General features: G+C 37.6%; 1 pseudogene; it reads left to right on the top strand.

Annotated features, from left to right (window-relative positions):
* Positions 1 to 7,784, top strand: part of LOC144252550 (roundabout homolog 1-like) — a 158,785-nt pseudogene extending 151,001 nt beyond the window's left edge.
* The last annotated feature ends 732 nt before the right edge of the window (positions 7,785 to 8,516 follow it).

Here is an 8,516-nt window from a genome sequence, read left to right on the forward strand (position 1 = left end):
TGTAAGAGCACTTGTATCTGGGTTCAACAATATTATGCTGAAATCAATTAGGAAGTCTTGCCCTAAATGGAGTAGGAGAAATTACAGTACCTGTGCTCAGTACTGTCTGTCCCAGAAGATAATCTCTACGTCCCCACCCTGTCATTCAGTAGTCCCTTGCTAGACAATGAGAGAACATTGAATTTGGCAGTTGTCTTATCCATTGGCTGTCTTCATCTGGTTCCTTTAAGATACAATATTTCACGGTTGAATGTGACTCCAGTAATATTTGATTATTTTCTAAGTGGCAAACTTCTTAAAATATTTTAAATATTTCTTTTTAGATCTTCCACCTCCCCCAGTGCCACCACCTGCTATAAAATCACCTACTGTCCAATCCAAGGCACAGCTGGAGGTACGACCTGTAATGGTGCCAAAACTCCCTTCTGCTGAAACCAGAACAGACAGATCGTCAGATCGAAAAGGAGGCAGTTACAAGGGGAGAGAAGTATTGGATGGAAGGCAGGTTGCTGACCTGCGAACAAACCCGGGTGATCCCAGAGAAGCACAGGAACAGCAAAATGATGGGAAAGGACTAGGAAACAAGGCAGCAAAGTGAGACCTTCCACCAGCAAAGACTCATCTCATCCAAGGTACTTATTTACTTATGCATAGAAAACACAGATGAGAAAACACAGTGCAAGGCACACAGGCTACCTAGGGCTATATGAAGAGAGGTAAGATCAAGAAGTTCGCTCCTTATCATGGAGCCAGGCATGTACCCTGGCTTTTGTAAATCACACAGTTATCACCTCTGTGTCCTTGGTTCTGAAATTCACTCCACCCACAACTTTTCTCCTGATCTTTAAAACCAACTGTCTACATTCTTATTGATTTTCTTTATATCTGTGTTCTTGTCAGCATCCTAATTCAAGGTGGAAATTATTTTCCTCCATGAAATCTAAAGCTTAAGAATAATTTCAACAGGTTCCACAAGTGAAACAAGATATCAGATAGAGAATATAGGCCAAACAAAAACATGAAATTGTGAAAATGAATGTTTGATGAACAGTGGTTTCCAGTTTGGTTGAAGAATAGGATGCTTAAGGCCAGGGGATAAATGGAAAAATGGTAAAAATAGAAAAGGTAATTAGATTGGAAAGGCCAGAGGTACTCTTCAAAAGAGTTTGGGATTTATGTTATAGGATATAGTGAGCCAATAAAGAATTCTGAGTGAGAAATAGCAATCAGATTTGACTTTAGCAAAATAACTGCCTGGGCTGTATGGCACAGAAAGAGACTGGAACCAGGTGGAATAGTGCAGTGATCATCCAGGCATAAAATGTGAAAGCACTGAATTAAAATGGATTGAATGAAAAGGAGAGAACAGCCTACATCTGCATTTCAGAGATGGGCCCAATAGGACTTGATGACTCATCAGATGTCAGAATGTAAATTGAAGTAATCCAGTTAAAGACAATTATCCAAATGTTGATTAGGTGGCCCTGTCTGAGTTGTAATATAATTGAGCAGAATTATTTAAACCAATATAGAAAAAAGAAAAAAATAATAATTTTCATGGGGAAAATAAATTTAGTCTTAAATGAAGATGCTGACAAGAGCATAGATATAAAGAAAATCAATAAGAATGTAGAAGATTGTTTTTAAAGATCAGGAGGAAGGTTGTGGGTAGAGTAGATTTTGGAACCAAGGACCCAGAGGTGATAATTGTGATTTACAAAAGCTAAATATCAGCAGTGATATGCTGGTAAATGGTTAGCCATCAGTTCTCAGGGAGAAAAAAACCTCAAGACTAATTTGTAGCATTCTGTTAACTTTGTTTTTAATCTACTTAGAGGTGATTGGTGAATGTGGTAATAGGAAGAGACAAGTACAATAGTTTCTAGTGAGATGTCCCAAAGTGTCACCGCCAGCCACAGAAGATTATAATTAGAAAGTAGGCAGAGAATCCATGCTCTGTAAAGGAAACTGAGATTGTCCTGTCTACAGATAATAATCAAAATTATCCAGGGTTTTGAACATAGTGTGCTAATGTTGGGGTGTGGCTCAGGGGTAGAGAGCTTGCTAACACATATGAGCGGCTTTGAGTTGACCTTCAGCATTGCCCATCCCCCCCCAAAAAAATAAACTGGAAATAATGGAGGAGGAAAGGATTTTTTAATACATCACCCATGAGTACTAGTAGTATTAAAACAAACAAAACTCTTCAGCGCAGTATGCAAAATAGGAGCCAGAATTCAGAGGATTGAAAAGTGAATGGAAATTTGGAAAGGGAGGTGTTGAGCAAAACCTCTTTCCAGAAAATTGAGTTGAAGAGAAGGAAGGGCTGCAGTAGGGTTGGCAGGAAAGTCAAATTGGTGGAAATCTTTGAGGATGAGGGATTTGAACATGTACTTTATAAATAAGGAGAAGAAACCATTTAAGAGGAAGAGATTCAAGAACAAAATTCGCTTGAAGGAGGAGTCAGGAAAGAGAGAGGGTAGTAGACAGGAAAGCTGAGGGTACTTCCCTATAGAGATTATGTCGTGGTAAGCTCTGACATCCGTCTGTTGCTCTGTCCACTGTGGGCATCTGGGCAGTCGTGAACTTCCCTTCAACATGGAGGGCAGTTTGGCTTTTTTCAGGGACTGAAACCTGGACTCCTACTGCATGTGTGCACTCAGAAGTGAGGTAGAGAGTTCTGTTTTGCTCTTCAGTCACCTCCACTCTGGGACCACAAACCCCTGGAGACGTCACCACAACCCAAAATTTCAGTAATGTGCTTGCTTATTTTTAAATCAATTAAGTTGAGTGGATCTGGACCTGAGCTTTTGGCTCATGGTGACAGTGCTCCAAGTACTGATTCATCAATAAAAAGTCACGATGTAAGTTATGAATTTTATATCTTGCCAGAAACTGTAGACCGATTTCCTGCTCGAAGCAATCTCTCTCTCCAAAGTAGGTGGGATTCCTCAGGAGGAAACTTTACAAGCCTGGTAAGGATCTTGGTGTCACAAAAGTGGGACAAAGAAAGAAAATTTAAACATTGATCTTCAGAAATTTAATGAGTGAACTAAGACTGGAACCATTAACCTTTTTTTTAAGATATATATGTATATTTTTTAGTTGTAGTTGGACACAATACCTTTATATTATTTATTTATTTTTATGTGGTGCTGAGGATCAAACCCAGCACCTCACAAGTGTTAGGAGAGCCTTCTACGGATGAGCCATAACCCCAGCTCTGGAACCATTAATCTTGAAACAAGAAATTCTTTCTGTTTCATGAAAAGTATTGAGTATACTGCTTTTCAGATTTTTTTTTTGAACCATGGCCCTCTGTATGTGTCATTAGATTATCATTTCTATGCTTGCTGTAATTTTCACCTTCATAATTCAACTTACATTATTTATAATGAAAGAGGCATGCTGATTTACATGTGTAATGTATGGTACTTTTTAATTAAGAAGAGTGGTTTTTGAGACTTGAACATCTGATCTTTTTGCTGGCATTTACCTCTGTGAGTTCAATTTATTTCTGCATCTATCAAATGCCCACTATGCTATTAATTATTGTACTAAGTCCTGAGATTTGTGTAAGCATGAACCTTGACCCTAAGGAACTGAAGTCAGAAAGAGAGAGACAGATAATCTATAAATTCACGGATATTTTTATTTAATTTTTAAATTTCTGCAGCCTCCCTAGGGCCATCATTGCTGACCATTGAGCCTCTAGGCAGCCCTAAAGTCTCAGTCAAATGAATATTTTTATTTTATATTCAGTATACTTTTCATGGTATTATGCTACTTGAAAGTCTGAAACAGGGACAATTAACACATGTAAACTGAGTGTTTGAGCATGGGTGGGATTTAGCCAGGCAAGGAAAGTGGATTGTTCACATGGAAAAGTCAGCGTTTAAAGCTATATGGTCCCATTGGGGAGATTGTAGGAAATTCAATCAATAAAAGTGCAAAGATGAAGCTCTTGAGGTGAAGAAGGCTTAAATCATAGGCGCCCATAGATCATAGAAAGAGGAAGGATGTTGAGAGAAGCTGGTTGATATGGTAACTGCTGTAGAGGCAGAGATGTGTTAGAAGATGTGTACAATTCCCACACAAGAGATACAGAGAATTTAAACCAGGATATCGGAGAATTGATGAGTTATTAGGAAAATTCAAGAAACTCTTAGAGTCAAAATCATCCTTACTTTTTGTATGTTTAAATATATGGAGGAAGTACATTTAAGACATACAGGAAGGTTTTTGAAAGAATCTCAGGCAATACAAATTTTCTACCTTGAATATCCTAGTGATTAGTGATACCAGTAGTTGTACTAGAGAATAGAAAGGGGGATGAAATCTCAGGGAGATGGGCAGGATGAGATCATTGTCTGTATGCTGAATCTGAGGAGGTGTTCAGTTAGGCTGGCTGTGGGGCCCAAAGATTCGGACATAATTTGGGAGTCAAAAATATAAATGAATGTTACCTAATGATGAAAATAGCAGTTAAAGGTGCTCACTCATTCATGCATTTGAAACTACTTATTAATGACCTATGTCAAACGGGGAATATATCAATATGTGAAGCTGACAAAAACACCTGTCCTCATGGCAATTATATTCTGGAAAAGGTTCAATCTATAAGAGTGACAGAAATCACCCAGGATGAATGGGAGAGATAGCATACTATCTGAATAAGAGGCACTGGGCTGACAGAAGAGAACTATAGGGTGCTGGCATGCAAGAGGCACTTCTTAAAATCAAAAGCATTCTCCAGAAAATTGGTCAGGAAGGAAGGAGTACTGGAACTAAGAGAATAGAAACATTTAAATGATAAGGGCAGTGAGAAGTCCAGAGATTAAGGAATGAAACTTGGTTAGCATTATCCATTTTTTTTGAGTTTTACAGTAGTAATGTGGGCATGAATAGATTTCAGGGGAGACGGAGTGATTGGGAGTTGTAACTACCAATACTGAGTCAAAATTGCTTTTCAAGAAGCTCAGCTGAGCAGTGAAGAAAGAAGGTATTGATTCCTACAGAAAAGAGGGTAAAGCAAAATTTTAGCAGAAAATATTTTTAATGTATTATAGGTACAGATATATCAGGTAAAACTGGAATCAATAGAAAGAAAAAGGTTTCTGAAACAGGGACAGAGGGCTAAGGCCTCAGGTGACCAAGTCTCCGAAGAGAAGTTGCCTGAGAGTTCATCCTTATGGTCTGGGACACCCCCATGAGTCCCATCTGCGGATGAAGTAGAATGATAGATGGCTCAGACTTGGAGGAGGACAACGTTATTTTGTGCGAGATTGGAGGAGTGATCATTTAGAAGTGGTGCTGTGAGTGAGCGGCAAGTCTTCTAACCTGACCCTTCCTCTAGGAAGAGTACCAGTGGGCATGTCAGAAGAAGTGGGGTTTCTTCAGACAATGTGGATGGCAGAGGAAGCATTTCAGGGTGGGGGGAAGCATGTAGAAGAGATTGGTTTTGATGTCTTTCATGCTCAGAGGGTAGAGTGGACAGGATACAAAGAAATGTGACCAATTGAATGGTGCATCTTCAATAAAAGTGGCAGTAAATTGAAAATAGTCTGGAGATAGAAATTCAGATACTAGCTAGACATTGACGAGCATGCCTTGTGTTTTAAAGTCAGCAATAATGGCAGGCTTCTGAAGTCCAGAGTTCCATAAGACATACACATTGACTACCTCTGTGGCTGGGGAGTAAACCCAGGCTTGGCTCTGATTTAGTAGTTCTAGAAGACTGGGTTTCATTTCTGCTGATTCCTTTTAAGAACACTCTGCAGCTTACATGTATATTTCGCTATCTTATCTGTATTTATATCAACACCAGGAGCTTCTCTAAGTAGAGTCTATTATCACTTTTTTGGGAAAAAAAAATGGAAACTAAAGCCTAAATAATGATCAGAGATCACATGGTGAATGACATAGAATTGGAAACCAAGTCGACTCCAGGTTTGGTTTACTTCCTTAAGTGTTATCAGTCCCAAGAGAATTCTGATGTGGATATAAGCTTAGGAGTGGAGTCAATCCAAATCTCCAGCCACTACTAGGAAAACAAGGCTTGCTACTTTTATTTTCAAAAGCCAGTGTGCATTATGCATTATGCTTTTATAGTACCCTTATTTATTCTTTGGAGTTACTGATGATTCCCCATTCAGAATTACTGAGACAGGAGGGATGCTTTATACAATGAAAGTGCACAGTGGTGTTCACATGCATTTATTATATTCTGTTACACAGAGGATATTCTACCTTACTGTAGACCTACTTTTCCAACATTGAATAATCCCAGAGATCCCAGTTCCTCAAGCTCAATGTCATCAAGAGGATCAGGAAGCAGACAAAGAGAACAAGCAAATGTAGGTCGAAGAAATATTGCAGAAATGCAAGTACTTGGAGGATATGAAAGAGGAGAAGATAATAATGAAGAATTAGAGGTATCTCTATTTTGTTCCCAATTTTTTTCCTCATTAGACTGTAGTTAATATGTCAACCTCAAAATTAGGAATATCCATCAGTGTGCAGAAACATTACTATTTTTATTACACACTTCTCTATACCCTAATGTTTGTGATGTCAAAAACTAAACTTCTGAGCATATAAGGATTTTCTTGAAATGTATTTTATAATTTTAAATGTCAGTAGTAGTTTCTTTGAAGATATTTTCAGATAAGAAATATACATGGCAAAGATAATGATGGGAAATAAGAATTATAGATCTAGATATACTGTAATTCCTATTGTTATATGAAAACTCAGTGAGGTGATGGAGTTTTATAATGTGAGAGTGCGTAGCCCATGTTACCTGTCAGTCTAGCAATCACCAGGATCAATTTAGCTGATTTGGACACACAACTTTATATATATATTATGTATATATTTTAGTTGTAGATGGGAAACAATATCCTCATTTATTTATTTATTTATTTTTATGTGGTGCTGAGGACCGAACCCAGTGCCTTACCCATTTGAGGCAAGTCCTCTACCACTGAGCCACAGCCCCAGCCCTGGATAATATCTTCCACTTTCATTCTTTTAAATATTCAAATATTTCCTCCCTTATTGGAATCTATAAATTATGATGCACGATAGAATTGCAAGTCATGTCATATTATAAAATCCCCTCCCTTTTAAAAATTATTGTTTTCTACATTTAATAAAAAATCAGCACAGAATAAATTTTTCCTATTACAAATATATTTAGCCTCAAATAGATGGTGAGGATTAAACTATAACTTCATAATAAATGAAGAAAATATTAGAACCAATCATGTCTGATTGAATGCTGTCTAAAGCCAAATGTATTTTGATTTTGAAGTTTGGAAAAAGTCTTTCCTGCTGCAAATGCTTTGGGGAGATTTTTTTTGTCAAATTTGCCTGTTTTATATAGGAAAACCCTCTTGGAGGATAAAAAATCATTATAGTTAATTCTAATATTTAAAGTCAACAAAGGCAGAGTTATAGGATTGAGTTGAGATGGAGAGGGATGGAGAACTCAGCATATTCCTTCTCCTGCAGAGCCCTGTGTTCTGCCCCCACAACACTGAGGCACAGTGCAAAACAGTTTTGTGCTTGTTAGAGAACTGTTGGATTTGCTATCAAGACAACTAAAGTTGATAGATGAATTAGTTGTCATGAGTACTTTTCAACTTATGCCAGTGAATGAGTGAAAAAAAAAACCATTAGACTGTAAGAATAAATGCCTAAAAAACAAGACGAGTCAATACTCTTGTGATTTATCTTCAAGTTTAACAATACTGCCTCTTTTACAGGAAACTGAAAGCTGAAGACAACCAGAGAGGCTTATGCGATCTAATGTGAAAATTATCAGTCAAGATGCCTCCTGTCTGATGACACATGACGCCAGATAAAATGTTCAGTGCAATCAGAATGTACAAATTGTCGTTTCTATTCCTCGTATTGGGGTACCATTTTAAAAAAAAAAGTTATTGGGTTTTTATTGTTGCTCTTTGATCCCTAACCCTAGGAAGAACCTTTCTCTTCCCCTCGATGTTGGAACCATTTCTCTTGACTTCCAGCAAGAGAAGTGTATCAACTTCTTGCTTCAGTCATCAGCCTCAAGAAAGAACCAAACAGTTCTTTTGCATTTTGCCCCTGAAATATGGCATTGCACTGCTTATATACCAAGCTAACTTATAGCAAAATATTGATTGAAGATACAAACTTGATTTATCAACCTCATGCCAAGGGCTCTCAAAGTATAATCTTTCTATAACCGACTGCTAATGCAAATCAAAGCATATTTCATTTTAACATGATTTTGAAATCAGTCTTTCATACCGCCCTTTGTGGGGAGAAACTAAAAATATAGCAAATGCAGAACAACAAACAATTCGAACGGGGTAGAAACATTGTAAATATATACTCTTTGCAACCCCTGGTGGTACTTTATTTTGTCTTCATTTCAACCATGGAAGTATATTCTTATTGGAAATGTACTTTTTGATAAGGAGGGCTAAGCCAATTGGATCTCTGGTTGTCTAGTCATTGTCATAAGG

This window comes from Urocitellus parryii, unplaced genomic scaffold (assembly GCF_045843805.1).
Source record: "Urocitellus parryii isolate mUroPar1 unplaced genomic scaffold, mUroPar1.hap1 Scaffold_45, whole genome shotgun sequence".
NCBI classification, from domain to species: Eukaryota; Metazoa; Chordata; class Mammalia; order Rodentia; family Sciuridae; genus Urocitellus; species Urocitellus parryii.